The sequence below is a fragment of the Lissotriton vulgaris genome, chromosome 1_1 (genome assembly GCF_964263255.1).
Source record: "Lissotriton vulgaris chromosome 1_1, aLisVul1.2, whole genome shotgun sequence".
Taxonomy (NCBI): Eukaryota; Metazoa; Chordata; class Amphibia; order Caudata; family Salamandridae; genus Lissotriton; species Lissotriton vulgaris.
The window spans coordinates 633,721,164-633,747,131 of record NC_141685.1 but is presented as its reverse complement, the minus strand read 5'-3'; positions in this window follow the sequence as shown (position 1 = coordinate 633,747,131).

Here is a 25,968-nt window from a genome sequence, read left to right as displayed (position 1 = left end):
TTACTGCTGGACCAGGAATCTGCAGCCATTCAAATCGCGGCCATTTTGACTCCGTGCGAGAACCCCGTGAGGAAACAAGTATTGAACCCATCGGATGGTGCCCTGGGAGACGGTGTTACCCGAGGATGTCATTGTATTGCCGAACCTTCCACCACTATTGACTTTGGAGATATCGAAAGGCATTCCCCTCCCAGAGACTTTTGTTTCTGACTTTCCATTCATTTTGTGGTCATCTTCTCCTTTCTTGGTGACTTTACGACTCCTGTGCAGGATACATTGGGACTGTTCATCTAGGAGGGAGAGTTCTGCGTCTGAAGTTCTTGTGGACTCACTGCCTACGAGTCGCCATGGATTGATTCTTGATGACTCCCTTCTCCTTTATTACTTCTTTGTGTGCCTTTGGGTCTCGCTGGGGGTGGTTCGTGTGCTTGTTCGGAAGGGCCAAGGTTAAGATCAAGTAGGTTGGGAAGGGTTGGAGTGGCTTTCACAAGTGTTTGACCTGCAACTGTTTGATCTTAGAGGCTGGGCGGTTTATCATGGTACCCCCTCATTTTTTATAGTGCTGTCATAAGTTTGTCTTTTAGTGATAGGGGATGTCTGTTTCTGGCGGGGGGACTAAAGGGGCTGGGAGCCCAAACGGATAAGCCCTCCTCCATTCTTTTTCCTACCTTTAGGGTTTTAGTTATTAGGGGCGACAGGCACGCTGCTAGTGGGGTCAGGCTGTAGCCATTTGCAGGAGTGCATGGTGGGGGGCTGGAAAGGTTTTTTATTTTGCCTTTTTTATTTCTATATACTGATCACCACTGGGTATGGGTTCCCAAGCAGTAAGGCCAAACCCTGCCTTAAATAGTATCACAAAACAAATGCCAGTACTGCCAAATGATTCAGAGGACTTATTTCATTCTTTACATATGAACAAAACAATATGCAAAAGAGATTCTAATCATGGAGTTAATCACTTCGAATTTACATTTTATTTACGCTTTTCTTCTTTCATATATTTTTTAAACATTTCTGTATTTCAACAACACTTATTTAGTGAAGCACATTACAAAAACAAACATGGAAGTACTTATCACCTTAAATCTCATACATACTCATTCATACTGAAAGACATTTCATTCATACTCAAAAAAACATTCATTCAACTAACAGTCTAAAACAACATACACTTTTTACAATTTTATATACAATTCATGAATAAGAAACCATAGAATCTCATTTGTAAATGTAAATCCCTGTAGTCAAAGATTTGTTCAATTTTCTTATGGTTTCAACGTGAGAACGTTATCTGAGAAGGTCTACACGTTTCGAACTCCTTGGTTATGGAGTTCTCGTCAGGACCATAGACTCTCTAAATGTCAGTAGGATGTGCCTCATAAATTCGTCACCGTCTGCGGAGCGGGACCACTGGAAGATGTTTGTCTTTCTCTTTGATTCGATTAATTGATTGCAGACGCTGTAATTTGGAGTCTGTTCGGTTAAATGAAGGTTCACGGTGCGCCTAGAGGAACCAGGGGAGAAAGCATCTCAGAGTTTGCTTTATATGGACAATGGCATCAGTGGCGGTATCTTTTAGCTCCCTGATCGGTCTTTGACTACAAGGATTTACATTTACAAATGAGATTCTATGGTTTCTTATTCATGAATTGTATATAAAATTGTAAAAAGTGTATGTTGTTTTAGACTGTTAGTTGAATGAATGTTTTTTGAGTAGGAATGAAATGTCTTTCAGTATGAATGAGTATTTATGAGATTTAAGGTGATAAGTACTTCCATGTTTGTTTTTGTAATGTGCTTCACTAAATAAGTGTTGTTGAAATACAGAAATGTTTAAAAAATATATGAAAGAAGAAAAGCATAAATAAAATGCAAATTCGAAGTGATTAACTCAATGATTAGAATCTCTTTTGCATATTGTTTTGTTCATATGTATAGAATAAAATAAGTCCTCTGAATCATTTGGCAGTACTAGCATTTGTTTTGTGATACTTTTTTATTTCTATGGCCTTTCTTTTCCTTCTTTTTCTTTCCTCAAAGGATCAGTATAGCTACGAATCATTCAGATTCTTATCGTGTGCTTGTATTTAGTGCTTCTGCTTTTATGATATCCTGATTCCCGGGCGGGCAGGCCTCGAGAACTGGTGCAACATTGAATGTATATTGTGTTGTCGTTTGTACCGATCCATATGCTTTGGCACCAATGCTCCATTATAGCGGTTATTACATGCATATCCTGTCTCTTGCCCTGTCCCCCGCATTCTTCTGTTTGATTGAATGGCACCTGATCCTCTCTAATATAATATAAAATGGAACCTCTGTATCATCCTGGAACCCAGTTGTGTATTCTAATACAAGTTTTATCCTGAATCGCTGCCGGACCTCTGGGTTGTCGGCTGATGAGCTGTGTTGTACTGAGATATCGGCAGTTTTAATTTGTTTAGCGGCCGGCCCGCGCGGTTGTAGGCCCATGCTTGTATTTTTATTGAATGCTAAAATAAAGGTTTTCCAGAAAAAAAAAAAGCAATGTTGGCTCCACCTCCTGTGGTGCGTCTGATGTCTCTGCCCTGCACTCTGAAAGGAAAGAAGGAGTCATGTAAACAGAGTGCTCCAGGACTGACCAGATCTGGTTTGGACTAGGCAAAGGCCTCCCTGCCTTCAGAGAACAAAAAAAATATTGGTATAAATACTGGGGCCCAGACCCCAAGAATTTAGATCATATTGGAATCAAGAAGGAACCTCTGACAAGGAGAAAAGTTGGAAGACTGAAGAGGAAGGTCTGTCCTGCTGTGTGTGTGTAGGCTGACCTGCAGTTGCTTTGCTGCCAAGGAGAGTAAAAGGACTTTGCTGTTGCTGTGTCCCCTGCTTGAAGAGATCTCCAAGGGCCTGAGAAGAGCTGGGCTCCTGTTAAGAAGTCCCAGGAACAAAAGGACTCCACCCCCAGCTTCCCCCCTGAACTCTGCTGTGTGAGTTCTGACCTGCCTAGAGTTCTTGATCCATTTGTGGGGCCTCTGGCGGTTGTTGCCTTGTGTTTGGGGAGCTGTAAAAGAAGAAAATTAGAAGATCTACAATTTTGCATGAATCGCTCGCTTGCTGAGCACATCGTCGACAGTGGGAGAGAATTCCCATTGCCGTGAAGATCGTCGCAGCACCTGTTGCCGCTGCAATAACTGATGCATCTTTCGCTTGCGGAGCGCATCGCCCTGGTGCAGGAAGATTCATGTCACTGCGAATATCTTCGCATAGCCTGTCGTCGCTTTGAGCACCGTTGCACCACTTGCTTGCGGACCGCATCCCGCCGCTACGCACATCGTCGCAGAGTCAACACCTCGAGGGGCCGCGACAGAAGAAGATCAACGCTCTGCCACGCAACGCAGCCACACCGAAGATCGTCGCCTTCCCGAAGATCGCCGTATTGTTCCTGAGCGAGACACTTCGTACCAGAGAACCTGCAAACCAGAATCAATACAAGGTATCGCATCAGTCCCCATACAGACCGGATTCAACGCAACCCACTCAATGCGTGCAGCGGGGTTGTCACATCGCCTCCCCAGGGTCTCAGGAGTGACGCATTGCTTGTTTTCTGACACTGCAGCTGCTGCTTGGAACTTTTGTCGCATCTACAGGTACTTTGGGCTAAAAGTGACGTAACTGTGGATTATTTTGGTCCAAACCTTTGAACTCTTTTCTAAGACTTATTTTGGAAAAGTGTATGTTGGATTTTTGTCTTTTTGGTCTTGTGTGGTTTAGATAAAGATACTTTATTTTTCTAAACTGTTGTGGAGTCCATTTGTGGTGTTTTCTCTGTGTTATTGTGTTGGTACACATAATTTACACATTGCCTTTGATAAGCCTGTCTGCTCATGCCAAGATACCAAGTGGGTGAGCAGGGGTTATCCAAAGAGTGTATCTCCCTTACCCTGACTAGAAGCAAGAGTCCCTATTTGGACATTGGTACCTGCCTCTGTCAACTAGAGACCCCCAGATCTAACAACCAAACTTTTAAATAAAAAGTAAGTCATGAGGTTCCGTGACGATTTGAACCCGTGTTTTCAAGTTTGTCGGAAATACATAATATTAGTATCAGCGAACCGCAAATGGTCCATTTAGCATATCCTGGTGTTTTCGCTATACTACGAGCAAGAGCACTCCTGTTATGAACACATTTCTGATCTACCCATGGCATCCATCTTAGATCATGACCGCCATTTTGTGTTTCCTTGCCCTCACATATGCAATAGCCTCTGATCACTTCATTTACTTCACTTTGATTAAGGACACGTAGTCTTAGCCGGAGATTCACCTCTTACATGACACGTACACCTTAAACCAGATCACGCTGTAGCTACATGACTCGACAAAGGCTGCCTCCTCTGCCCAAGGCCATCCTGCCGAACTGGTCTTCGTGTCCATTGTACCTGATCATGATTAGGCGGCCGAAGCCGGTAGCCTTGCCCATTTACAACCCACAAACATCTCTTATCCCGCTTTCCTATCTTCTGCACCTGGCTCTGCTCCTTTCCTTCTGGGCCTTTATTAGGGGGAGGTAACGAACTTTACGATGAGGCGGTCCGGCTCTTGAATACAATATTGACAAGGGATTGTGATGGACTGGTGGGAACCCCTCTTCGTGATGTTTGGTATCAGATATTATCGACAGTTCCTGTGTAACGCCAAATATTTATTGTTTAGAGACACAAAGGTTTGGGGATGTACTGACATGTGAAATATTTGCCTGAAGCACAATTTTTGGTATATAAGGAGCAACCCACTTTGTACAAATCGAACAGTCTCTTAGTTTCTGCCCGTGTGTAGATTCTGCGATTTCTGTGTCCCTGCAGTAATAAACCTTTGGTCTTTGACGCCACCATCGAGAAGCCCGTGTTTCTGTTCATTTGCGCACCAAGGCAGGTGGAACTCCGGGGTCTTTGGGTGTTGTTCCCTGACACCTCTGGACGGAACCAAAAAGTCCAGAACTCCAATTGGCGCCCAACGTGGGGCGACGTCATTCGGTACCGGTCCAAAAGCCTGAAGAGTTCGAGAAGCTTCGTGTGAAGATTCCTGAGGGAGGCGCCCCACTTCATCGATCCCGGCATATCGCAAAAGTGGCCCTGAAGTTCTCTTCCACGAGGATTCCCGTTCAAGACGGCTGCAGTGGGCCGTTGCCTTGACCGTCGCCCTGTCTTGGACCCGAAGTGGTGCAGTCCTTAGTACAGCGAAACGTGACGGGTTTCTCCTTGGTGACGTCTTCAGTGCCTCAGTTAAGTATTTAGTGATAGCTAGCTGGTTACTTTGAGAGGATTGTTAAAAATCCTTGATCGGTTCTTGGTTGGTTTGATTTTGTTTCGTAAGATTATCACTAGTTGTTCTGGTTACGATAATCTATTTGGTTCAGTTTGGGTATCGATACATTAGTTTGGTTTGGTAGGCCTAAGTTCTTGGTTCGAGTGCACATATTTGTTCCGTGTTTTGTTTGTCTTGTGTTCCAGACTGAAAATGATAAGTCGGAAAATGTTGTCTTGTTTTAGTTGCAACAGTGACTCACAATTAGAGGACTCTTGTCTGGTTCCTCCGATTGGGACTCCCCTATATGACCTATATTGCAAATTTGGAGTGGGTCCTATATCCTATAATGAAGTGTGGGTCCGTTATTGTAAGAAGGATGGTGTTCTTAGTTGGCCACTACATGGTAGTTTTGAACCCGAGATCCTTGACAATTTAGAAGCGAAACTGTTTAAGAAGAAAGCCCGGCCGGCAATGTTTGATTCTTTCCGTTATTGGCGGAAGGAATCCAAACAGAGAGAAATGAAAAGGTTGAAGAAAGAACAAAAAGAGCAAGAAGAGTTAACTCTAGAGCAAGCGACTAAACAGTTGCAGGCTAACGAGTGTGAGAAGGCCATAGATGTAGCAATTAGAGAGCATAATTTAGCGATTGACAAGTGCTATCCTGCCTTGCCATCGAAAACAACTAAGATACTAGAGGATTCCGAAAACGATCCTCTGCTATCTTATCTGTTACGGTCACCTCCACCGTATGCACAAGGTGCTACGGCTCCACTCATCCCGAATGTTCAATTGCCGGTTGCTGGACAACCTGGTGTTCTTGTTCCTCAGAATCTAGTTCCTGTACCTCCTGTGATCAATGTGAATGTTCCTACGGCTCCTCCTCTTTCTGGATTGTCGTCTTCTATACCTGTATCTGTCTCGCTTACACCTAATGTTCCACAAGCTATTTTTGTCGATACTCCTACTGCTTCACAATCTATTCCTACCTCTACTGCATTCTCTATGTCTGCGAGTGTACTAACTCCACTTTCTGTTCGTCGAAGAATCACTGATTCCGTTACTAATATGCTGTCTCCTATATATAAATCCTTGATTAAGACTCCTACTCCTGACTCTGTTCAGAGACGGAGTCAGCTTCCAAGTACTGAGGAACGGGGAGTTTTAGACTCCACGGCTCTCAGATGGATTTCGAAGGGTAGAAGATATAGTACGAGAGATGTGTTAGAGACATTTATGCAATGGGGAGAGCCAACGCAACGGTACGTCTTTGATGAGATGTGCTCGTTGTTACGTGAGGAAATAGAAGAAGACGATGTCGAATCAGATTTGGAAGATTTAATTAAGGTTCAGAAGGAGTTTGCGGCTGGAATGATAGTGGGTGAGAATATAAAAGAAGCGATGGAACTTATTTTGAGTTTTAGGATTGATCCATCTCTTCGTTCACCGAGAGATTTAGAGAAAGGTAGAATGAAGCTAAGTCGCCAATATCCAATGAGGGAGGTTCCTCCAATTTGGCGCGAAGCTGTACAACGTGATGATAATGCGGGTATTGCAGCTGCTCCAGCACAGTTCCAACGAGTGTGGATACACATTCCATGGAAGCGAGCAGAAGTACTAGCAGTGAAACAGGCTTTACCAGATCCGCGTAAGAATCCGGCTGGATATTACAAGGAATTGACACAGACAGTGTAAGCTTGTATAATGAATTTGGCAGACATTGACATGCTATTTGGCAATGTAGTTCCACAACCAGTGTGGGCTAAAATTCGTAGAGAGGATCATCAGGCTGCTTTAGGTGGTGATTGGGCAGCTATCACTGCAGCAGATGCTCAACAAACGGGTGGTGCAAAACCCGAACCTCTAATTGCTAATCTTCCTGGTAGAATAATTGATCTAATGAAGACTCTGATGCCTGCGTTGCGTGTTAATTGGGATAAATTGTCTGCATGCAAGCAGAAGAAAGACGAAAGTGTCTCTGACTTCTTTACGAGGTTCGAAGAGACTTTTGTAGACCATAGTGGTCAGGATATGAGCACAGAAGGAGGACAGAGATTGTTTGTCGATAAATTTGTGCATAATCTGTTACCTGAGTTATGTAATAAATTAAAAGATTCAGAGAGTGCGTGGGCTGTATCTACGACTGCGCAAATACTTGCGACTGCACAGTACTACGAAAATAGGGATAAAGAGGAAAGAGAGAAATCAGAGAAGAAAACGAAAGATTTAAAGACTAAAGTTCTTTTACAGCAAGCGTATCCGCCTCGCACGAATCAGACTAATATGCAACAGAATTCGTATCAAAGAACAGATTATAATTCGACCAGGCCTCAATACCAGTGGAATCAGTGCGCGTACTGTAAGAAAGAGGGTCACTACAAGAATGATTGTCAGATTTTAGCGCAAAATAATGCGGCAGCAGCTCAGAGAGGTCGTGGTGGTTTTGCACAGAATTCTAGAGGTCGAGGGCGAGGTGCTATGCCTCCGCAAACGAATGATCGTCCCTCTAATCACTTTGATCAACGAAATGTACAGTCAGCTCAACAAAATAGATCTCAGCAATATCTTGTTGAGGATTATTGTGAAGGTGATGAGGGATTCCAGCAAAATGGGTACTAGGACAGCCATAGACAGAGAGAGGGAGTAGTATCAGTTCCAGTAGATCAGAGTGGGCCTTATGTCACGGTAGCAACATCAGGTGTAGTCGAACCGTTTCTATTGGATACTGGTGCTGCGAAAAGTTCTATAATTCATGCGAAACTCCCTGGCGCACCTTTGTCTGGCTCAACAAATGTTTCCGTAGGTTTCTCAGGCGCCCCTGTTTACAACCCGATATCTGGTCCTTTGTCTATTTCTGTTGGACCGTGTCACTTGAAAGCATCCCTGATTTTGACGACAGGTTGTAATGAAAATCTGCTTGGTTTAGATTTGTTAAAACGACTATATGCGACATTGTACTGTTCTCCGGAAGGGGTACAGCTTACTTTGGGTAAAAGACTCACTTCTCCGATGTACTTGTCAATGGACGCACTCCCGCCAGAGCTACGTTCACTCCCAGATTCTCTTTGGGCGACTGGTCCTAATGATGTAGGCCTGTTGGAAATTCCACCATATGTAGTAACTTTGAAAGCGAATGTGAAATTTCCTAGAATTCCCCAATATAAAATATCAAGTGAAGGAGAGCGTGCACTTTTATTGATCGTGCAAGATTTGATTAAGAAAGGTGTGGTTGAAGAAACGCGAGGAAATGTCTGTAACAGTCCTGTATTGCCGATTCTGAAACGAACTGATCCCACGAAACCTCCAGTATATAGGTTTGTCATAGATCTCAGAGAAGTTAATAAGATTGTGGTTCCGCAGTTTCCTGTGGTTCCAGACATTACTGCCTTGTTAACATTGATTCCTGCCACAGCCAATTGGTTCTCAGTCATCGACTTGAAGAATGCCTTTTTCAGCATTCCGATAGCCGAGGAAAGCAGAGATATTTTTGGTTTTTGCCTAGGAGGTCGCAGTTTTAGATTTAAACGCGCTCCACAAGGCTATTGTGAAAGTCCATCTATTTACAGTCAAGCTTTAAAAAGTCAGCTAGATTCTTTTGTCCTTCCTCCAGGCTCTGCCCTAGTACAGTACGTAGACGATCTTTTAGTGGCTGCCGATGACAAGGACACTTGCAAAGCAGCTACGGTATCACTATTGCATCATTTGTCTGATTTGAATCACAAGGTGTCACCTTCCAAAATGCAATACTGCTGCCAAGAAGTAACCTACCTAGGTCATCTCTTGTCAAAGGAGGGAAGGAAGTTGACCCCAGAAAGAATAAAAGCAATTACGCAAATGAGTGTTCCACGCACACAGAGGGAAGTACGTGCCTTTCTAGGTATTACCTCTTACTGTAGGCAGTGGATCCCGAATTTTTCTCTTTTAGCGAAACCATTGGTAGCTTTGACTAGGAAAAATGTTCCGAGTCCGGTGCCATGGTCTGATGAATGTCAAGAGAGTTTTACTGAATTACGAAAAGCCTTGTGTTCAGCTCCTGTATTGGGTACACCCGATTACAGTAAGCCATTCACGCTCTACGTTCACGAAAGGGAAGGTTGCGCGTTGAGTGTTCTGACACAGAAGTTTGGTGATAAACAACGCCCTTGTGCGTATTTCTCATCAACATTGGATCCGGTAGCCAGAGCGTTACCTAGTTGTTTGAGGGCTACAGCGGCAGCTGCAGTTTCCATTCGACAATCTGCTGGTTTGGTGATGAACAACATGCTAGTGGTCATGGTTCCTCATGCAGTGGATACACTCATGAACCGAACTAAGACACAACACCTTACTAGTGCGAGATTATCTGGTTACGAGCTGACGTTATTAGCGAGTCATATTCAGATCAAAAGATGTAATGTATTGAATCCAGCAACACTGTTGCCGACTGATCTAGAGCCGAGTGATTCTGAGCCACATGACTGCTATTTTAAAACGGAGGAAGAGACAAAAGGACGAATTGACCTTAAAGATACTCCGTTACCCGATCCGGATGGTACGCTATATGTGGACGGGTCATGTTTTAAATTAGAAAATGGTGATGTGACTGCTGCTTACGCGGTGACGACTTTGAAGACGATTGTGGAGACTGCAAGAGTGAGTCAGAATTCTGCCCAAGCAGCAGAATTAATAGCTCTTACGAGAGCATGTGTTTTAGCTGAGGGAAAGAGAGTGAATGTGTTCACAGATAGTCAGTACGCATTTGGCGTGGCCCATAGTTTTGGCCGGTTGTGGAGAGAAAGGGGTTTCATTACGTCCCATGGGACTAAGATTCAACATGGTCAGCTAGTTAACGACTTGTTGGAATCTTTAACCTTGCCGACTGAAGTTGCGATTGTGAAGTGCAGTGCTCATAAAGCAATCACGGATGATGTTGGTCGGGGAAATGCCTTTGCTGATGAAACCGCAAAACAAACAGCTAGAGACATGATGAGCAGAATGTATGTTGCTACATCTGCAAGATGGATTGCTGAGTCTGGAATGTGTGAAGATACTATGGAAAGTGTGAAAGAGATTCAGAGAGAAGCGACTGAGGAAGAGAAACGTGTATGGAGAGAAAGTACGGGAAAATTGGACTCGAATGGATGTTGGATCGATTTGACAGAACAGCAGCGTTGGATGTTGCCTGATGCGTATGTGCTTGCAGTAGTGACGATGGCGCATGGAGTGGCGCACATAAGTTCTAAAGGGATCTGTAAGATGTTGGCTCCGGTCTGGAAGAATGATGGGATCAGTAAATGTGCAGAGAGAGTGGTGAAAAATTGTATGGTGTGCTTGATGCATAATCCTGGCAAGGGAACTCCAACTCCAGCTGGTCATTTTGCTCCTCCTTCCTGTCCCTTTGAAGTAATTCAGTTAGATTTCATTCACATGGAACGCTGTAACAATTTAAAATACGTCTTGGTGGTGGTTTGTGCCTTTTCCAGGTGGATAGAAGCATACCCACTAAAAGACAATACTGCCTTATCAACTGCCAAAATCCTTCTCAAAGAATATTTCCCTAGATTTGGAATGCCACGGATTGTATGGTCAGATAACGGAAGTGAGTTTATAGGGAAAGTTATGCAGAGTGTGTGTGCAGGCCTAGGGCTGAAACAAAAATTTCACAGTGCGAACCATCCCCAGTCTGCTGGTTTAGTTGAGGGTTACAATGGCACCCTCAAGCTTAAATTAGCCAAAATACAAGCATCCACAGGTTTGGCTTGGCCAGACGCACTTCCTTTGGCTTTGTTATCAACGAGAGCAACAGTGCATTCTAGAATAGGGCTTTCTCCATATGAGATTGTGTTTGGCCGCCCAGCAAATATCTGGGGTGTGCCAAGGCCTAAAAGGTTTTGCTCCATTGAATATCCTATGTTGATAGACTACCTTTACGACTTGACTGCTAAATTAAGTCTTATTCATCAACAGGTCTTTGATGCTTTGCCAAAGCCTCCGGAGAGTCCAGGGCATCAACTGAAACCGGGTGACTTCATTGTGGTCCGGAACTTCGCGAGGACAAAGAATCTTCAGCCTCGCTACATCGGCCCCTTCCAAGTCCTACTGGCGACGAGGACAGCTGTACGTGTTGCTGGCCGCAAGCACTGGATCCACGCTTCTCACGTAAAGCGTGTTCCATTACCGCTGCCCTACGACGACTGGGTGAAGAAGGGAATTGGTGCCTCCGAATCTGAAATAACTCCGAAATTTGTCCCTTTCAGCGATGCCGATTTGATTACTGACACTTTGACACTTAACTCTCCTCCTGAAAAGACTGCTTTGAACATTGAACATTTGTCTCCAGCATCAAAAGAAACTTTGCCATCTGCGAACGTAAACTCTGCAACAGTTGCTAGTGATACACTATTTTCTGATCAAACAGTACCAGCGAAGAAGAGATACAACCTTAGAAGCCATAAAACGAACTAATAAAGCAGGCAACTGCATATTGTGATTTTGATACATATACATATAATGAACTTTTGCTTTTCAGCCAGGAGGTTTGCTATTATTTATTGTTTTTAAATTGCCTTGCCGTCTGGGTAGCCGTAGGGTCGTGGCTGTGTGCCTAGTTTGAATTTGCAGGGGTCTGACACAAGGTCGATCTTTCTGTTAGTTCTGGGAACTCCCAGGGCTGACAGAGGCATTTTCATCTACGTACACATCATCAGTGGTCGCGAGCGGATTGTAGAAGATGGAACTTCCTGCGCTGCAACGAGAAAATGTGATCTACGTTCGCAGAAACAGACTAAATGGAATTCTTCACAGCAAATGTTTCTTGATGCAATGTGCCGTTACATTTTTGATTGTTTTAGCAACATTGGTGGGTGGAATTGTCTTTAGCATAAATTTGATTTTTGTGCCAGTTCCTACAGTGCCTCCCCTTGATTCAGCTATTTCTACTGTTTCCTCTATACACTCTTTTCACTCGTTTCCTGAACATGAGCAAGCCCGACGCTCAGAGTTCATTAATAACACTTTTGTACAGCTCTTGCATCAACACCAGCTGGTGGTTAACACTACAGACTGCTGGGTGTGTGGCTTGATACCTCACACTATGGATAAAGGTATTCCCTATTTGGTTTTGCCTTACAGCTATAATGGATCATTTCAGGCCTTCCAAACCATCTTTGCTTATGCCCTTGAAACCTATCCTCCACGTCCACCACGTTCCACTAAATATAACTCTGCCAACAAAGCTTTAGTCCAGGGAATTATTGACATGATCAAGGATGTCAATAATACTCCATCTTACCCTAGAGACGAATTGCGAGTATATTTAAGTTGGAATACTTCAGAGTATCGCCTTAGTTTAGGAGAAAGCAAGCGTAAAAGCTCAACTCCAATCTGGGTTGTACCTCACCGAGGTCAGGTCTGTTTGCAAGGTAATGGGAGAAATCCGAGAGCTCAGCTAGGGAGGAGTGAGTGCGTAGAAACTTACGTATTCCCGTCTAACTCTTCCCCTGCCTTTCTTACTGCTAGGGGTACCTACTTCATCTGTCGAGACAGAGCATATACATGGTTGCCTGCTGACTTTGCAGGTTCATGCTACATTGCTCGATTGTTGCCTCCGACATACACTGCTTCACCGGATTACCACAGAACAAGAGTAGCTAGAGGTGTTTTCAGCAAGGAAGATACCGCTGGTCAGGAAGCTGGAGACTTTTTCAAAGGCTTCCTTCCGTTCTGGGGGCCTATGGCCAATAGTAGAAACATACGTCAGCTAACACGGGTAGTTGAATCTACTATTACCGAAACTGCTGGTGCCCTTAGCAATTTGACAGCTGAGCTTCAGGCGGATAGACTCATGACGTTGCAAAACCGTATGGTTTTAGACGTTATCCTTGCAGACCGAGGTGGGGTATGCAGAATGATCCAATCGAGCTGCTGTGTCTTTATTCCTAATAATGCTCCAACAGTCTATGAGGCGATCTCAAAGCTACATAAGATCTCCGATTCCATACATGTAGATGAGGGAAATTGGTCCTTTATGGAATGGTTTTGGACTCTGATCTCAGCGTGGGGATGGAAGGTTCTAATGGTCATTGGTGTCATCTTAGTATTCTTATTCTCATGTTGTCTGATTATCCAGTGTGGTCCTGCTCTGTGTAGTCTTTGTGCTGCAACCTGTTTTAGGAAACCACCTGCGTTTGGAGAAAAGGCACGAGAAAGGATGATGATACAACAGCATGTCACTGACCTAATGAGCATAGAATTAGACTCTGATATAGACTGATTAATTGCCTATGTAAGGGCAAAAGGAGGGTCTGAGGTTCCGTGACGATTTGAACCCGTGTTTTCAAGTTTGTCGGAAATACATAATATTAGTATCAGCGAACCGCAAATGGTCCATTTAGCATATCCTGGTGTTTTCGCTATACTACGAGCAAGAGCACTCCTGTTATGAACACATTTCTGATCTACCCATGGCATCCATCTTAGATCATGACCGCCATTTTGTGTTTCCTTGCCCTCACATATGCAATAGCCTCTGATCACTTCATTTACTTCACTTTGATTAAGGACACGTAGTCTTAGCCGGAGATTCACCTCTTACATGACACGTACACCTTAAACCAGATCACGCTGTAGCTACATGACTCGACAAAGGCTGCCTCCTCTGCCCAAGGCCATCCTGCCGAACTGGTCTTCGTGTCCATTGTACCTGATCATGATTAGGCGGCCGAAGCCGGTAGCCTTGCCCATTTACAACCCACAAACATTTCTTATCCCGCTTTCCTATCTTCTGCACCTGGCTCTGCTCCTTTCCTTCTGGGCCTTTATTAGGGGGAGGTAACGAACTTTACGATGAGGCGGTCCGGCTCTTGAATACAATATTGACAAGGGATTGTGATGGACTGGTGGGAACCCCTCTTCGTGATGTTTGGTATCAGATATTATCGACAGTTCCTGTGTAACGCCAAATATTTATTGTTTAGAGACACAAAGGTTTGGGGATGTACTGACATGTGAAATATTTGCCTGAAGCACAATTTTTGGTATATAAGGAGCAACCCACTTTGTACAAATCGAACAGTCTCTTAGTTTCTGCCCGTGTGTAGATTCTGCGATTTCTGTGTCCCTGCAGTAATAAACCTTTGGTCTTTGACGCCACCATCGAGAAGCCCGTGTTTCTGTTCATTTGCGCACCAAGGCAGGTGGAACTCCGGGGTCTTTGGGTGTTGTTCCCTGACACCTCTGGACGGAACCAAAAAGTCCAGAACTCCAGTCACACCTAAGTAAGCCTTGCACCCCACAAGGTAGGATGCATTGTGCTTAAAACTGGAAATGTAGAGTAACTAGCCCCCACTTACACCTATGCATGTACAGATAGGCACAAGTATAGATTTAGGGAATGTGCATGCATTCAACATTTTATCCATGGAAACCTGAACCAGAAACAACTATTCAATGACGTAATGTCATGTCATATTTGCTATTTCTCCAATACAGATTTGCAGGCATCATAAAACTCTGCAACGTGGAACCCGCTGTCTAAAGGAATTTTTTTTCTTCTTTTGTTTTCCTCACAGGTAAACATGATTCTCCAAGGAGAATCCCCATTCCCAAAACCCCAAGATGTGACGGGTTATTCTATTCCCCAGTAGCGTAATGCAAAACGATGACGCCTCCCAGCAGAGTTATTTGGTTTTTTAAGATTGTTGGAGGTCCCCTGAAGGGTTTGGGCCCCCTTGCGCCACAGGGGCCTGTGTTACGCCTCCTCTGTTCCCCTTCCCTGGGGAACCGTAGATGGCTTTCTACAGGAGACCAAACATATTTGGTGAAAAGGAGATGTAATATAAAGACAGAATTGACGATGGTCATTGGACTATTGAGATTATTATTGCACTATTAAAACGATACGAGAGAAGAGTAGCGTCAAATGTGTCAAATGTAGATTTATATGAAAACGAAAACTTCAGTCCTTCATTTAATCTTAAAATATTGAAGGAGAATTGTCTGCCGGTGAGCACAGCCAGTCTATAGATGCAAAAACCATAAATATATTAAGGACCATTAAAACATGCGAATTAATATGAGAAAATTAGTATCATGTTGCGATCAATGATAGCACGAGCAAAATCATTCATAATTCTTCTGTAACACAAAGACAACTTAAAATGATACGGCCATTGTTGCAATAACAATTTTATTAGCAATTTACATAAGCCACGGTAAATGTTGCCAATTGTAGTTTTTCTTCCTACAATATGTTCGGACCAAAATAGAAATATAGTAATTCCAGTACATGACATGTTTCTGTGTCATGTAGAAAATAGAGCATTTTCAGCAGACTTTGACATCCCCAGAGTTAGAAGATGTAAGATATAAATAGACAGTGTTTTGTAGTTTAGCATCTGGATTAAATATATTTCCTCATTTGTCTTGTCACCGGGCGATCCCTAGTGACTTAGTTACAGGCAGTGCAGGTACACAATTCCAGGTAGAGATGGGGATTATAGTGTGTACTAATGTGTCTCGAGAGGGTCAGTCATGACTGTGTCACTTCTTAGCCTCTCCTGAGAAACAAAAAAGAAATTCTGCATTAAAGTCAGCATAACAAGTATGCACACCAAGGAATTCAGCTGATGTATGAAGATCTGCACGTGGACATGCACATTCCTCATGCTGGACAGGAAGCTTCAGGTGTGTGACAGTGGCTTCAAGGCATTTATGAACACCTGCTTGTGAGGAAAGAACATGATGCTTCATTGGAATTAAATCATTATGCAGAACTGTAGCTACGACTTTTCATGTCATTATCAATTAGAGTGTTCTGCTGATGATATTAAATCTGGAATATTTCGCAAGCAAGGGGAGAAGGCGAAGCCTAAAGAAAGCACAGGAGCTAACAGAAAGAGTAACACACGTTAAGAGCTTTAAACATCAGCATTTTATTTAATCTGTATCATGCAGCATATTTCAGAAACAACACATCTTCACACCTGGTAAAAAACAGCTTTCTTCCCTCTAAGCATTCACTAAGGATGCTGAAACCCCAATGGGATTATAGCAAGCACGGTACAAGTCATCCCTTTGTCAATTTTAGCTGACATATTAATCCATCCCTCCCTGGGCTATACAATGGCAAATCAGCTGCCTTGTATTAATCAGAAGGATTGTGGTCTATGGAATTGGATATCACTTTTGTACAGAAACAAGTGTGGGAAAATGCATAATTTGGATTTTCTGAAAGTAGAGGCATTACACAAAGTTTAGTGTCTGCGATGAAGGGCTGTGTCTTCCTGCAATGAGAAACACAGGACATAGATGGCTGTCGGCAATGTTTTCATAATTATCAAAAAACGTAAAGGGCATGAAAAAATATGTGGAAGAAAAACTATACTCGTTACAGTACATGCCTTTGTAAGATGGTGTGCAATTGTCTAGTATCGTAATTCTTAACACACAGGAAAGCTCTCACCGTTCTATCCTTCGTTTTTTTCGGAAATCATTGGAGAGGGAAAAAGTACATTATAAAATAAATCTTGGTCTGAAATGGTTCTCAGGACCATTCCATATCGATATAAATTAAGAATTACTGGCCCTTTTTACATATTAAGGTTTATGTTACGATTCCTTTACAGCAGGTCGGAATTCCAAACCCAGTTGTTTTCCCTTGGCAGAGGTCGGCAGCTCAAACCTGCTGAAATGTAGTGTGTTAAATGCAGACTTTGAATGTTATGACTTATTTCCAAGTGTTGAAACCTTGGCATAGCGGTATTTATCAAATGCGGTACATCCATCACCGCAGAATACTTAGCTGGTGTGGTAAATACCCGACCATATTAAACACAACATATAATTAGGGCTTAATATTCCAAATAAAAATGTAGAGCAGGCAAAGACTCTTGCACAAAATGACATCTATGATTTGTATTGCTATATTTCTACTCCCTATGTATCCTAAAGATAATTGTTTCTAGATGTAAATTACCAAGAGAGCTTTCGCGAATACTTCTATTTGCCAGTACTATCAAGGCCAGACATATTAAATTATTCATTGATGTAGACAAAAACTTGCACTGACAGATAAGGTGAAATCTTTCTCCCAGCTGACCACCCTCATGAGGTTATTACTATCTATGTGAGCAACTATGAAATCAATGACAGATATTGCCTCTCTTGCTATCACTGCAGTAACACATCCATAGCAGGAAGCCTTTTCAAAGTACGGGACCATGTCTAATGCCCTCAGCAGCCACACTACTGCTGTCATGCCCCTGCAATTATTATTATTATTATTATATTTCTTATATAGCGCCTGAATCGACCCCCGAAGGGGTATCTCCGCGCTTGCCTTGGGAACCCGTCCTGGCTTTTCCCTGTGAGATAGCCCCTACAGGGCATCCCCAAGGTGAAAGCCAGGCATCCTGCCGCGGGGGGGCCGTTGTGGAGATTAAGCAAGCTTAATGCCCAGAGTTGCAGAGTGTGAACCCATGATTAGGTCAGGCACCGAAGTGAGAATTATCGAGTCCATGGACATTTGAGCTCAAGACCCTGCCGCGTCGGGAATTGAACCCTGGTCCCGGGTCTGACCTCAGCTTCAGGGTCTGCCTGCTCTAACCAGTGAGCCACACTTGCCATTTCCAACCCCATGCCCCATAAATTTCCTCTGCAGTCATGCTCCATGTCCCTGCCATTGCACCTAGAGCAGGCCTACCTCTGAACAGCCTTGCAGCAGGTTTGCGATATGTGCAGGAATCTGGATCCAGGACCCGCGGAACAACCGTGAAGTACCAGAGGATCCGCTGAAGTACTACAAAATCTGCAGCACACAGAGTGTGGTTGGACATGACCTATATTATGTGCAAAGTAACGTACCCAGGCAAGCAAAGTGGACAATGGCGCAAATCAATTAGCAAACAAACATGAAATTAAATAGTGAGACACTGAATTAGCACAAAAAGTACATTTTAATACATTTGATAAAAGGTGTCATGAGATATATCATTGACATATTGATAAAACCTGATAAAAATGATAAAAAAGATTCTATTAACAGATATACATTGTGTTATACAGTAAAATAATATAATGGAGGGATGGTTTCCTGTGACATGACCTATAAACACTCCACCCAAGCTTAAGGAAGATGCTTGGCTTCAAACAGAGATTGAGAGAACTGCCTTGCCTCGGTCCTGTCACCTGCATCATAATTTAAGTGCAACCAGAGTGAATAGTTTGGAGCTTACTCTTCTGTGCAGCTACAGGAATAAGGAATATGAGTCAAGCCTGAATACAAATCCATCACTTTCATCTATAGCATGGTATCTGAGTCATCGTCATCAATGAGGGAACGAGTCCTGATTCGCCAGCCTCCTACTTGAAGAGTCTAGTTCCTAGAGGAAGGAAACTCCTAAACAAAGGGTTGGCCATTTTTGAGATTTAAGAGTTGGAACCTGGTCAAATTTAAAAACCAAGAGACAATTTATATACAACTAACGTGTTTGAGATTATTGTTTCTAGTATCCTTCTACATAATAGGTCAAGATAGCTAATTGGAAATGGAAGAAAAAACCTGGAAAACAGTTAATTAAGTCACAGTGAAACTACTGCTGTTTAAACTTATTTGTGAAAATACTTTAAAAAAGCTACAGTAGTTGTGTTGCAACAAGTCTGGGTGAAAACAGTCTATCTTAAAGGAAAGACCCACAATTAGTTTTTGTTAGGTAATAATCATCATTACAGACATCTAATAAGGCAATAGTTGGCAGGCAGATTATCAAAAAGTTGGCTGAAGGTAGATGCTTGCTTCTTGTGTTAACACGGAACTGTGAGGTATCACGGATGGTCTCGAGCTTCCAGAAGGCATGAAAGCCATCTTGATAGGCAGTTCAATGGCAAAAAAAAAAGAATTCACGATTTGCTCCGTTTTGCCTCCAACCCCGATTTGTCATCTAGAAGGCACTATATTTTTCCCAAGCAGGTCACTGACAAGGGGATAGGGGATAACGGGAGTTGTTGAGTCCCCTTCACATCATCGTTGTAGAGAGAGATTAGTGGCCAATGTCACCATGTCCTACACTGAACTTTTGCAAAAGAGAAGGGCATGCCTTGGAGCCGATGAGCATGACCGCATCTCCCAGAGGAAGTGTAATGTTGCCCAATGATGACAGACAGCAGGAGTGTTGGGTGAAACTGGTGTTTATTTAATTACAATTTTATCTGGTCCGAGGAGCGCCGGCCGGCGCTCTGCTCCGTGCAGAATCAGCGCGCTAATGCCTGCGCGCGCACCCGGTGCCAACATGGCCGCCGTACGTCACGTCGACGTGACGTGAATCAACTAGAACGCTACAGGAAGCAGCAGCCTGAGCCATGAAAGACGAGACACGTGCGTGCAGGGATATCACAACGCCGAGATACTGCTTCTCAAAACTAATAGAGGTCAGAAACCAGCTTCTCAGATATTTGGATTGCAAAACAGATACATTCAATATAATCGAAAATTACCGGTGGCTGGCATGGAGGCCAATAGTTATGCACTCACTGTAACAAAACAAACATTGTCACTTCACTTTCCAGGACCAAATCAGACATGCCCCAACTTTTGAAATAAAATATGGTGAATGGTGCACAGACTGAACACCCAAAACATCCTTGTAGGGGACCCAGAATGGCACAATCACCCTCAGTCCCACATACCTTTAGGGAAGAAAGCACCCTAAGAGGAACTCCACTTGTGGCGCTCCACAAGAGAGGCTGTAGTGTAATCGCAGTGAGGCTTCTCCAGTGCAGAAGCTTACGGAACTGTCCCATCGAAATAGAAAGAAGACTGCTGCTCTGTATACGGTGGCCATCTTGAAATGGGCGGGAAGAACACCTCGCGCTTAACGCCTCAGTGATTATGGCCAGGTACTGCTAATGATTACCACACTCCCTCAGATAAATATTGACCTTCAATACCCTATTTGAAATACTCCACTTAACAGCCTTAATTGATCTGTGCCTTATCCCAAATAGGCAGGCCCTTACTCATTGGAGGAAAATGACATTATAACATCCAGACTAAGGAGAGTAGAGGAAGGATTAATGCAGCGAGTTTAGTTCTCCTAGTTTCCACTACAGAGCAGCTGTAATGTAGATCTTCTCTCAGTTTTTCGACCATGGAGTCCAATATTCATTCAAGTCTACTAGCCCACCTGATCGTCTTCATCTCCTTAAGAGTGCTTGCAATATGACATGTAGTCTCTTTCTTAAAACATACCCACATCTATGGTCTAACATGTGTTCCACCTCCTATTTTCAGAGGCAGTACACACTCATCCAAAACAGAAATCTCTGTCTACGACAAGGTGGAAATTCCAGAGGTACAATAATCTGCCCAAGCCACATTTTTAAAAGAGTTGGCAAACATTAAACTTTCCGTTGGGACTGTAAACTCAACTCTAGCAGCAGGTGCATTTATTGCTACAGAAATACAATCTCTAAGAGGGAAATCATTGCGTTCCAAACACAGCTCACATCAGTGGCACATAGGATATCTGATGTGGAGAGACAACCGGAATGAGGCACTGCACCTTGGAGATAGCACAAACCCCAAAGATTTAGGACACAGCAATCAGAGATACAATGTACAAACCTTGGGCATTCTGGAAAATGCAGAAATAGATGACATGCAAGCATTTGTGCGTAATCTAATATCAATTTCGTTAAATATTATATTCACGTCCCTCTAGAGCTGCAATGAGCACCTCAGGTACAACCTTGTGACAAAGGTACTGGTGCCTCTTCTTGATAAATCCTAATGTGCTCTGTTAGACATCATCAAGCACAACAAATCATCATGCCAGACAAAAACCATGGGTCATACAATTTTGAGTATAACGAGGGAAACTTTCCTTGGGATTTTTCCCATGAAACTAACGAGAAGAGGAAATGCTTTCTGGCTCTCCATTCTAGACTACACAAAAAAGAAATCAAATATAACCTATTAAACCCAGCCATAATAGTGATTATGGTTGGTGGGCGCATGATGGAATATGATGTTCCAGACACTACAGCAAATATGGAAAAGGTAATGTTGAGATTGACCTCTTAGGATACGACAGAGTATCAACTGAAAGGAGCAGAGGGCAATGACCTGGAAGCAAATCTTAGCTGGGAAAAGGTGACGTTACTGGGAACAAGAAGGCACACAATGGTGAGAAATAAAGCTAGATTGTCCCTTAAACTGTGAAAAAGCCTTAACAATGGGGGATCACCTCCTTCGAGAATATTTTCCTGATGATTGGGTGAGGTAATTAAGAGTGTCTAATCCACGAAGGACAGGTAAACCAGGCAGTGTGATGATTTGAATTTGGGAAGGAAATGGAGACAAGGGGATTCTTGAGGTTTCTCCGGGGGCACTATACCCATGGATGGTAATTTGTTTAAGATTTACCTGACACAATAACCCAGAAATGCATAATGAAGGGGCCTCCAGAAATAGATAGCAGGGACAGATAGTTCTAAGATGAAATATCCGTAAAATAGAAAACTGTATTGATGATATGGTGTTACTATGAATGGCTCAGCGGTATTGACACCACCAGTCAGGACGGCCTGAATAACCCGCCAGGTTCAATGGGACAGCGAACAGATAGACTATACATTGATATAATATCGAGTTTCTAGAGTGTCTGATTTGTGCATCCAATACATACACAACTTCCTCTGCCTTTTCAGACCCAAGACATGTACTGCAGTTACACTTCACCACTTGTCTAAGAGTTGCCACCAACTGGTTCTTAACCTCTTCGCTGCTGATGACGAGCTCAGGTCGTCATCAGCTACGGTGCTCGTATGCTGATGACGAGCTGAGCTCGTCATGTAACGCGGCTTTTTGAAAATTGCCGCACACAGCGGGAAAAGCCACCGCAGCGATGCGGTTATATAACACCACCATCATTTACTGACACAATAATTAAATTATAAAAGTGCACTACCAATAACTTCCCCTAATGTTAAATGTGTAAGCCATTTTATCAAACAAAAGAAAATTCTCGAGCTCTTAGGCCATCTCTGACCAGTTATGGCTCTGTTACAAGAGAAGAACACGTGGGCACCGCATTACGATCCCCTTCAAACTGCACAGCCAATCGCAAAACGAATCCAATGAATTAAGTTCATGCAACTCTTTGCTTATTCCACAATTTTCTCCATAATAAATCCGCCTTTTTCATCCTTAATTTTCTTCAATTCATTTTACTCGTTTTCTTGTCCATTTAATATTGCTCACAAATAAGGACAGGATTGATAAATGTTTCCGCATGTCACGCTTTAATGGCAAACACCCAATGCATTTCGGGAACATCCCTTCTTCGGGGGTGTACCTATAACACAAGAAAATTAATCACATACTGTTACCAATATTGTGTTTATAATACAGGCAGCCTGCTAAATACACTCATATAATGCGATAATTACTTTATAAAATAGTTATGCATTCAAATCCTGCTATTTGTCATTGTTCACTTTGATTAAGTAAATGACAACCTTTGCTAAGTGCCCCAATAGCTCAACCCAAGCACATATTTGTGAAAGATCTAACGCCCACAAGCATCAAACTGAAATGCATTCGCAAACGGTGCGAATCGCAAAATTCGGCCATTTGCGAATGCAATTCATTGATTTGGGATGCATTAAGATTTTTTGCTTTTTTTGCAATTTAAGAAATCGCAATTTATTTGCGATTTCTTAAATTGCGATTGCATTTAAGAAATCGCAATTTTGCGATTTCTAAAATACAATGCATGATTTGTTTTAAATTGCTAAATCACAAATAGGAAGTGGTAAATTAACATGAAGTTAAACTTCATGGTAATTTGCGATAACTTTCAAAAATGCACAAAAGTGCATTTTTGAAAGTTTAATTTTACACACACATATGCCCTTGGGGCATGTGTGTGTGTAAAAAGTACTTAAAGGTACATTTCAGGGGTGCAGGAGGGGTCCTTTGGACCCCCCCCTGCACCCTTGAAATTGTATTTTCATTTTGCGATTCCTTAATTGCAAATCGCAAAATGAGAATGCCTTCACATTCATTCCTATGGGCCTCTAGGCCCATAGGAATCAATGAAAAGGGATTCCTTAATTGTGATTCGCAAATTGTGAATCGCAATTAAGGAAAAGTAAGAAGTTGCAAATAAAATTGTAATTTCTTAATGCATAGCCGTTTGTGAATTCTTAATTGCGATTCCTTAATTTTCGCAATTAAGAATTCGCAAACGGGAACATTGATGCATGTGGCCGTAAACATCAAAACTACTGAAATACTCTTCTTAACTTATTTACAACGCATTTCTAAACTCCACCAATCTGCCCTGCATCATTGCTTGCAGCCAATTTCATTAACAGGCTTACCGTGACATGTACTACTCTGTTCCTGAATGAAGCCCGTCAAGCTCTCCTTTTAAATAAACTCATATTCATTTCTGTTTCGCGGTGCAAACCACAAAGTATTCCCGCTAGTTCCTTCAGCATAGCCGGTTTGTGCTTTAATGAACTTCACCTCCCTTTTATTACCCATACTTCCCTCAAATACATTATCAGGTGTTTGCACCCCAAAAAGGAGAAGTCATAAGACATACAGGTTTAAAAGAATGGGACATTGTTAGTAATAATAAACTCGGCAGGAGCGTTGTTTCCCTGACACACATTTTTAACTTGAAACAGAAACTTGTTTGAAACCATAGTTCCTTTATAACTGGTAACCTTCTGAATACCATGCACTTGTGAAATACTATCCTATATACAGCAGCTAAGCTGCTGCTTTTAAGAGTGTTGTTCATATTCTGCATACTGTTTGGGATACGAGTAAAAGTTAACTATTAAATGCAGGGAATGTTGGCAAGAGTTGCAGTGGCCTTAATACTGGTGCATTCTGTGTAACGTAGTTCTTTTCCCTGCCAGCAACAAAGCGAGCTCATTAGAAAATATATAGATATATTACCTACTGGCGTTCGCCAGTTGGTAGTTATAGTTAGGACCTACTTTCCATAGGAAATCCACAACATTCTATTTGGAATAGCTTTGGCGCCGGTGGACAAATCTTCAGGAATTTCTCCATGAAAATGGCCTGCTCGGTTCCGCTCCTTCCCTGAAAGTTTGGGGGTGATTCCTCAAGTGGGGGCCGAGAAAAAAGGGGGTCCCAAAACGTGTTTTCCCCATGCAATTTCCATAGGGATCTTTAGCCAGGGCTACAGCCCGAACGGCTGAACGGAATTACACCAAATTTGGCAGAGAGGTAGAGTTCGGTTAGCAGATTGTGCTTTTTGTTAAATGGTGTATATCCATTTAGTAGTTTTTGAGAAAATTAAAAGTAAAATCATAACGATACTAGAGACAGAGTTCTTCACGCGGACGGAGATCCTTTCAATTACGAGCGCAAGCTGCATGCCGATTGGCTGTCAACTGACTGTCAACACTCGAAACCAGGAAGTGTTGGCGGCCATCTTGTGCCTCAGTAGAACCGAGTCACACGAAAACAGTAAAACAAAGTAGAGAAATACCCGATAGGCTTGCTCAGAGGGTCGTACATGGCGTTTTAGGGTCATTTATTTTTCTTTAAATAAAAAATCGCGGCGTTCGCGTATGGTACTCGTACGCTGTGAGAAAGGGAAAAAAAATAGAAGTCAGTTTTATTCATTAGGTCTCAGGGGGCAAATTCCGGTGGCAATTTTTAGAGCTATATTTCTATGACAGTATGTAAACCTTGTAATTATCTTGGGACACCGCAGAAGAGCAACAGGTCCAAGGAGGATCCAGACCGGCAATTTCGGTCTTTTTCTCTGCCAGGTGACCCAAGTAGGCTTTAACAGCAACAAGCCAGTTAAAGCAAGAGGGAAGCCCCCTCTAACACATATCGCACCTTAGCGAATGCGACACATTTTATCTACAAAAAACTACCAATTAAATTAAGTATCATTTATTTATTTCACCATCACATACTCATTGGTCCAGAGGAAAGCCAGTTTAAAAGATAAAGGCCTGGCTGAAACATGTAGACCACATAGGACTTAGGGGGTCATAATCCATACTCCAGCATGTCCGTCTGCCTTTTAGACGCTAACAGGGGCCCAGTGATTCAAATCTTTCTTTACCCTCGGGTACTGGGACCCACTGTATAGCTTTTAACTTTCACTTAACTCACCCACGACACTGCACACACAGTAATCATACCAGCTCCGCTGTAACCAGGCATCGCAGCACACGCGGGACACATTCGGTGTCACTGTGGTGGGCCCGATGATGAAGCATGCCACTAAAGGTTGGTGGGTGAGGGCTTCATGATCAAACCTAATGGTTTACCCACAAACGTTTCTCTGTTGAGTCGCTTCTGACAACTAAGCTAGTCCTTGTTGATAATTACATATAAACCCTGGGGATATGGACAAGCTTAACTAGTCCTCTCTCTCCCTCTTGATTTGACAGTATGTAAAACTTTCCATTTTTTTTCCTGCATCAGTTGTACTCTCTACGCATGCGCAGCCTTGTTTGCAAGAGCACTTTTTTTTCTTTTTCTTCAAGTTCGTCAAGCAAACCTCTCCTGATTTTAGGTATTAAATTTGCTGCTTTCTTTTCCCGGGTCTTGTGTGTCATCCAGTGCTATATATTTGTAATATATTAATAAACATATTGTATGTATATTTATTTGAAATGTAGTCTCGAGGCACCAAAATTGATTAC